Source organism: Nelumbo lutea, chromosome 3 (assembly GCF_056320005.1).
Source record: "Nelumbo lutea isolate HS-2025 chromosome 3, American lotus-T2T, whole genome shotgun sequence".
Classification (NCBI taxonomy): domain Eukaryota; kingdom Viridiplantae; phylum Streptophyta; class Magnoliopsida; order Proteales; family Nelumbonaceae; genus Nelumbo; species Nelumbo lutea.
In genome coordinates, this window is record NC_142686.1 from 54,600,880 (window position 1) to 54,609,411 (window position 8,532).

Sequence of the window (8,532 nt, forward strand, 5' to 3'; positions counted from 1 at the left end):
AAAGGTCAAGCCTCTCAACGAGGAGTGCTTCCTTGGTCTTCCTCGTGAGTGCTACTATGTAGCACTACTACGCAACACTCACCCCTGACTTCTTTGATGCCGTGGTCGGTTGGGAACTTCATGACAAGTTGGTAGGATGAAATTACTGCCTTCATTGCATGCAGTGTGGGTTAGCCAACGATCCCATTATAGGGAAGCCTGATTTTTACGATTAAGAACTTGGTCGTCAAGGTGGTTTGCCAAGGTTCTAAACCAATAGTGACCGAGAGGGTAATCTTGCTCTTTAGCTTGATGACTACCTTGGAGAATTCAACCAAGGGTACATCATAGGATTTTAAGTAGATCTAGGGCAATCTCATCATTGAAGGTGTCTTAGAAGAAGATGTCTATCGAAGAGTATAATGGGCAATCATCACTGAGATTACCAAGGCATCATCATCGGTACAAGAACTCACATGCATTTGTACTAGTGCAAATAAAATTGCACTACAACCAAACACAACATTAACTACTAACGAGTCATGGGTTTGGAATTGGGCTTTCTTGTAGTGGGTACCCTTGAGTAGGACATGGGACATTAGTACAAGAACTCAGAATTGCGTGGGTAATCCTAAATGGGCTGGGCTCAAATATTCACTTTCTTTAGCCGAAGGAATTTATATAAAATAGGTAACACAAATCTATGTGTAAAACCATATGGCTGGCTTCGGAACCCCCACCTCTGGAGTGGTGTATATTGAATATTGACAACTCTATGAATGCTGATTTAGGGGTAGTAGGAGAGGTTATTAAAGATAAACAAGGACAAGGTCAATTTTGAAGCAATCAGGGTGTTCACCAAATGAATGGTTCTGTAATTTTGTTGTCAAAACAAAAATAATTGTTTTTTTTTTTAAATGCTAATTGTTTTTGTTTTCTACCATATTACCGAAGAATTCACATTTGCTGTGACCATGGTTGCATCACTCCCTTGTGACTCCCCAATGAAGCATGAGTTGTGCGTAGTAATTAAAAAACAGTTTATGTGGGAAAATTGTCTATTTAAGAAAATTACTTTAGGTTGTTTGGGAGTTCAACACTGATGGGTTTAAAATGGGTGAATCGTTGGAACTTTTTAAAATGTGATAATCGATGTAAAACTTAACTATGCATGAGGTTTACATTGATTTTTGACGTAAAACTTACACCGAAGACAAATGCATGAAAATAAGGACTGTGATTGAAGTTTTACACCGGTCCATATTTGCACTGAAAACAAACACAGCCTTCCTTGCTTGTCTTTTTGGCTAAAAGAATATTGGTTATTTAAAGCTCTACTTGTTTGCAATGCAAATTTGAACTAGATACAAATTTTGCATATGATTCAATTTTACATCTATTTATTTGTAATCATAATTTGCATTTACAAAATTTGTAGTTTTTACTTCATATGCTTTAATTGACTGCAAATTTTGCATCTCAAAAACTGGAAGCACCACCTCCCACCTATTTAAGTTCTCTCATATATAATGTGGCTAGTGGCTACCATATCATCTTACTTTAATTCTTTCAAACAAATTAGACAAGGTGCATAGAATATGAAGCAAAATAGACCAAATTTTGCATTCTTATGGATTTGGGCTAATGTAAATGAAATTTGCACTACAACCAAGGTTCAAAATACTGTGACATATTGGATCATATCAAATGATACCTATTGGTTTTCAAAGTCATCAAAGGGCTACGTTTAGAAAGTTAAGGGATTTCTATGGGTTTAAATTTTAGGCTCAGTTTGGAAGGAGTACAAAACCTTGCATTTTATATTATTTTGTATGTATTTGTATTTGTACTCTTTTCAAATTGAACTTGAGAAACCCTCATAATATAATTACTCTTTGAAACATCAGACTTGCAAGAATGTATGGAAAAGTATTGTATGTTTTCAATATTAAGAATATCAATACTTTGAACCTTGCTTTTACTCCAGACCCATGTGATAATGTGTCATACATAGGAAGCTCTTAAACAGCCCTGGCTTGTATTTTTCCAAACAGTCAAAGTTTTTTTGTTCATGTGATGTTTTGAATTTATTTATGTTGCTTTTTTGTTAAATTCAGGTGTTTTTGTTAAATTCGAGGGGTGGCTCAGTTGGTATACTAACTGGTTCGTTACATCAGAAACAGGAATTCGAATCCCGCACTCTAGCCCCGTGTGTGTTCACTCTTGATTTGTTACATAGCCCCTTTATATGCCTTAGCAGATGCAGACCTGTTTTGAGAATTCAATAAGCTGGGGAAGTCTAAAAATGTTATTATTTCTATTTAAATGAAATTGAAATCTTTCTAGTTTCTATAAAAATGAATAGGAAAATTACAAATACATGTGATTTTAATTCCCTATGCTAACTAGGGATAGTGCATTTCCCTTAGTTCTGAAGCTTCACCTACCAAATGGTAAATCTAGTACAAGCCCCATTTTGTGTTATTTTAATATTTTATTAATCAAATTTACAATTTAGCCCATTAAAATTATTTTGTGAAAAATCCAAATGGATGAATGATTAATTAAATAGAATAAATACAAACATAAAAATAAAAGAGAAAAAGGAAATATATTTTGGCAGTGCATAAAACGCACAAAAACAAAAAACCAATTCATCTTTGCTGAAGTTTTCTCATCAATACCACAGTGGTATTTAAGGAAAGTTTCAATAATTAGGGAGAGGTTGGATATAAAGAACTGATGACTTAGTAATTGAAATTCATTCAGCATCCTTAAAACATAGGAAGCATGGGATCAAAGACATGGAATTACAAGCTCTTCATGGTATGGCCAGTGAGTGGGTCTCATGTTCATTCTGCTTTGTTTAATACCAAAAGGAAAGAAGAAGAAGAAGAAGAAGAAGAAGAAGAAGAAGTGGATATGAAGAGAACCTAGTGGTACAAATAGTTTTCTTTTTCCAGCCCCATTCGCTTTTTAGGAAGTTACTTACCCAAGTAAGTATTTCTCATGTTCTTTTATTTCACATGTAAATAAGATAATGACTGTTTTAACCATAAAAATCCATTATTAAAAGGGGTAATATTTTTTTCATCCAAGTGTTGACAAGTTTTTCCTCGGGTGGAAAAATTACTTACCCACTTCGGAGATGGGCATCACTTACTACCTTGGGCAAGAAGTACCCAGGGAAAATAAACTTTTCATGAACCCACTACAAGAAAAATGGGCTAAGGTGGTGCTTGTTAAACCGCTAGCTTAGCCATTTAAACCACCAGCATAGATTTGCACTGACAGTTCAGTGGCCGTCATCTATAGTTATGTCACCCTAGGTCATGGACGCCAATCTAGGATACAAAGACTGCCGTCATAGGGACCCGATCCAACCATACATTTGGTGGCGGTTTTTAGAGAACCGTCGACTTAGTTATTGAGCTGGCAGTAGCCCAAACTGCTAGGATAGGTGACCTTGACTGCCAGTTTAGTTATTGACCTGTCACCCTTGGCCACCGGCTTAGATTAATTTCACTTCCAGAAATTTTCACATTAGCTAAATTTTGTAATCAAATCTAACAATTTTAACCGCCAATTTAGACTAAATTTTCATCTAATTAAATCACCGACATTAATGTTTTACTTCGTCAAAGGCGGCGGTTCAGACTGCCGGTGTAGATGTTATATAAACCGTCGGTTTAAGTGTAATGCTTTACCAAAGGTGGCAGTTGGTTTAACCGCCGGCTTAGGTTTTTAATTTTTATTTTAAATAAGAATTTCAGTAGACACCTGCTGAAACCTAAAGCATAAAATTAATAAAACAAATGCATGGTGCATATTGACTTTTTTAATAAAAAAGCTTTTCATCACCCAACAGTCAATCTCTAGATCATGTAATGCTGCTGCAAACCTACAATGAACACTATTCAACCAATCACTAAAAAAGAATAATCACAATTGATTTTGCATCTTTCTTTAAAGAAGTATCTTAAACATGAAAAGAATTCAAACTATCTCCAACCAACATGGGATCATAAACTGGGGAAATGTTGAAAGAATACAAATACACTAGTCCATACCCTCCAAACCCAACCCACATATCCATCACATTCCGTATCTTTAACTTCTTCCAATGGAAAGCACGGATATAGCTTTCTATTACTTCATACCAATATCTTGATTCAGCCTTAAAGTGCTCCTTTCTGGATATATAGGCATCAATTTCTATGCCCCGGAGCCTATCTAGGGGATTATGCAGGCGAGCATGCTATGTAGTAATATTAGCTCCATACCCATTCTCAGATAGTCGGGTTATGCATGCTTTAAGACCAACATACCTGCAAGAAGCATGACAACAGCGAAAGCTTTGTTAAACCAACATTTTTGGGGAAGGGAAGTATACACTTCCCTATTTCATGCTCATGATAGATTATACTGAAGTATAGGCTAAAAAACCCCATGGAGGGATCTCATCCATCTTTTACTGAACTAAAGTTACATGCTAAAGACTTCCATTAACGAGAGAATAACTCCCACACAATCAACTCAGCTCGCCTTGCCATTTGCAAGACTATTAGCAAAACAGTTGGTTGACCTTGGAATCCATTTGAAAAGAATGTTCATTGTGGAAGCCAAATCCTTGTACCCTCATGATCTGCTGAACGAAGAGAGTAACATCCTTCCCACAAATAGGAATAGATTTGATGCTGCTCCCAATAACATAACCATCTGCAACAGTCACACAATGAGTAGCTCTATCTCCAATGTCCATCACAACTCCTGTCATTTCACACTGAGAGAAGGTATAGGTTAATCTAAAATGCAAGAGCTAACTAATAATTATGAAGACAAATAATGGCATAATAGAAGCAAGGAGAAAGGTATTTCCATATATATCACAAAAATATACCCTGGATCACCAGGTGGAGTGACATGGTAAATAATTGATGAGGGATCTTTCGAATTTGAAGGGGATTTCGAAAGAAGGCAAGGTAATTTGGAGAGTAGGCCCAGCTTTAGTGATCTGGACAATATGGACAGAAAGAAGGACTTCAAGAGGTCCTTGTTTAATTTCAAAACTATATTCACATTAAGATCCTTGCTTGACAAATATATGGAACATAACAGTCCTTTGTGTATAATGTTATGGACTTTGTCTTCTCTTTACTTTTTCTAGCCAAACTTTTGGGTGGGGATGGGGAAGATGGAGATAGGATTCAATCTCAATTCAGTGGTAAGTACATCTACATTCACTGATTTAATAAGCTGAGCCAGATGGTACTTTTTGAGAAAATAGAGAAAAAAAATAATGTACTATGGTAATAATATAACATGATTCATGAGCTTTGGTTGTCTCTGGATGATGGATCAGATAATTTGTATAACTCTGGTAAGGCATGGTCATCAAATGTCCAAACCAACAACAACATATGAAAGATATAAAACTACTAGAAGTAGAAATGCAGAACTGACCAGATAGAAGAAAAGGTATAGAAAAGATAGGAGAAAGCGAGAAGAGAGAGCAGTAGAACACAAGAGTTGAAAGGATGAACAAAAGCATAATGTTCTGCCGCCGCTACTTTATTTAGTATTTATAGGTTATGCTCATTGCATGGAAAGGACTGATCTGCCCTTACATAACAAATAGAATAAAACAAGACTGAAATAAATAATAATTGACATAAGTAACTGACCACCAACTAACCCGAGGAAGACTAGAACACCTTATACCCTACGAACATAGTGGGATCGTAGATGTGGGGCCCACATCAGTGTTCTCTACACTCCCCCTCAAGTTGGGAATAAATGTTTCTCATTCCCAACTTGGATAGATCCGCTTCTAGCTTCTTACTTCGTACAGCTTTGGTGAGGATATCTGCAAGCTGCATGTTGGAGGTGATGTACAGGAGACACACTTCTTGTGATGAGACCCTCTCTCGTATAAAATGCTGATCAACTTCAATATGTTTGGTTTTGTCATACTGTATCAGATTGTGTGCTATATTAATAGCCGCTCGATTATCACAATACAACATCAGGGGCTTCTCATACTCAATACCCAACTCCTCAAGTAGTGATCTCAGCCATAGAATTTCAGCCACTCCGTTAGCCATTGACATGTATTCAGCTTCAACACTAGATCGGGAGACAACACTCGGTTTCTTACTCCTCCAAGAGACAATATTACCTCCCACAAGGGGCACAATATCCAGAGGTAGACCTTCTGTCATCAACACTCCCAGCTCAATCGGCATCTGTATAGACCTCCACCTTCATGTGATCATTGTTCTTGAATAGTATACCTCTACTCAGGCATCTCTTCAAGTATGTCAATATTCTTTCTACTGTCGAAAGGTGCGTGGTTCTAGGAGAATGCATGTATTGACTGACAACACTAACTGCATAACTAAAATCTAGCCGAGTGAGACAGAGATATAGGACCTTTCCCACTAATCGCTGGAACATAACTTTGTCTTCAAGAGGCTCCCCACTCTCTGTACTAATCCTGTGGTTCTGTTCAATGGGTGTATCCGCAAGCTCGACACCTAACTTTCCGGTTTCTGCCAATAGATCTAGAACATATTTTCTCTGAGAGACAAAGATCACGTGTTTAGATCTAACAACCTCAATACCCAAAAAATATCGAAGAGCACCAAGATCTTTCACCTCAAACTCTTGATGAAGGAGCTGTTTGAGGGATTCAATTTTATGGCTGTCATTTCCTATCACCACAATATCATCAACATATAATGCAAGTAGTGTCAGAGAGGACTCCACCCTCTTGATGAACAGTGTATAATCTCACTGAGCCTGTACATAACCGAACTTCCTAAGGGCTAATCTAAATCTATTGAACCAAGCTCTAAGGGACTGCTTCAAACCATACAAAGGCTTATTAAGTTGACAGACCTTCTTACCTGTCTCTGTATCATAGAATCTATGAGGCAATTGCATGTAAACCTCTTCCTGTAGGTCTACATTCAGAAAAGCATTTTTAACGTCCATTTGGTACAAAGGCTAATTGTGGCTTGCTGCAATAGATAATAGGACTCGAATGGTGGTCATCTTGGCTACCGGGGCAAATGTCTCCAAGTAATCTATACCATAAGTCTGGGTGAACCCTTTTGCAACTAACCGAGCTTTGTACCTCTCAATGGATCCATCTGCATTGTGCTTCACAGTAAATACCCATCTGCATCCAACTGGCTTCTTTCCTTTGGGAAAATCAACTAGCTCCCAGGTATTATTTTTCAACAGGGCATCCATTTCAACTTGCATTGCACCTCTCCACTCCGGGACTGGTAGGGCTTCTTGCATTGTTCTTGAGATAGGGACATTAGCAATGAAAGTAAGATAGGACTTGTAGATAGGCGATCATAGGATAAAAACTGGGAAATGCAATGGGTTGTAGATGTGGTGAAATGTCGTTTTCCTTTACGGATGGCAATGGGAAGGTCAAGGTCGTTTGCAGGGGGTGAAGTGGAAACAATGGAAGATGTTTCTATGGGTCTTGGGACTGCAATACCTAGACTTGGAGCTGCAGAAGAGGTTGGAGCTGGCCTGGACTGCTGATGACCGGGATCAACCTACCTGCATCGCCTGTGATAGACTCTCAACTCCTAATCCCTCTAACCACACTCACTACTGCATCCCTCATCACCCAATGGAATAGATAAAGGAATAGCCCCAAAAGTATTAACCATGCCCTCACTGCGCTCCCCCTGAAGAAAAGGACCCAAATCCCCACTCTCACTGCTCTCCTCTGAGGAGAAACCTGAGATTAGTAGGGTGTCTCCTCAAAGAAAGTGACGTCCATTGAGACAAACTTCTTCCCTGAAACAGGATCATAGCAGCAATAACCCTTTTGAGTTTGTGCATAACCAAGAAAGATGCATTTGGAGGCCCTGGGTTCGAACTTGGAGTGATGGGGTCCGAGAAGCTGAACAAAACATGTACAACCAAATGTTTTAAGGGGAACAGTAAACAACTCCTCATTTGGGTATAAAAGGGAAAAGGGAGGTTTCATATCAAGAACCCAGGAAGGAACCCGATTAATAAGATATACCACTGTGAGGATAGCATCACCCCATAACCGAATAGGGACATTGGAGGTAAACATAATACTGCGAGCCACCTCCAAGATGTGCCTATTCTTCCTTTCTGCAACCCCATTCATTTAGCAAAGTATTCCCTTGCATTATCAGATCTAAGAACTTTGATCTTGGCATCAAACTGGGTTAGGATCATTTGGTGGAAGTTTTGGTTCAGGGCGGGCACTCATCTCGTGAATGCATAAGATAAACCCAAGAAAAACGAGTATGGTCATCAACAAGTGACAAAAAATATCTGTACCCACCCATGGACAAGATGTGATATGACCTCCAAACATCAGTATGCACAATATCAAAAGAACTATTACTCCTTTTATTACTCAATGAATAAGAGTTTCTACAATGTTTAGCAAACTCACAACTTTCACATTTCAATTGGGACAACTCAACTGACTCAAATAAAGTAGGGAACAGATTCTTTAAGGACCGAAAAGACAAATGACCCAATCGG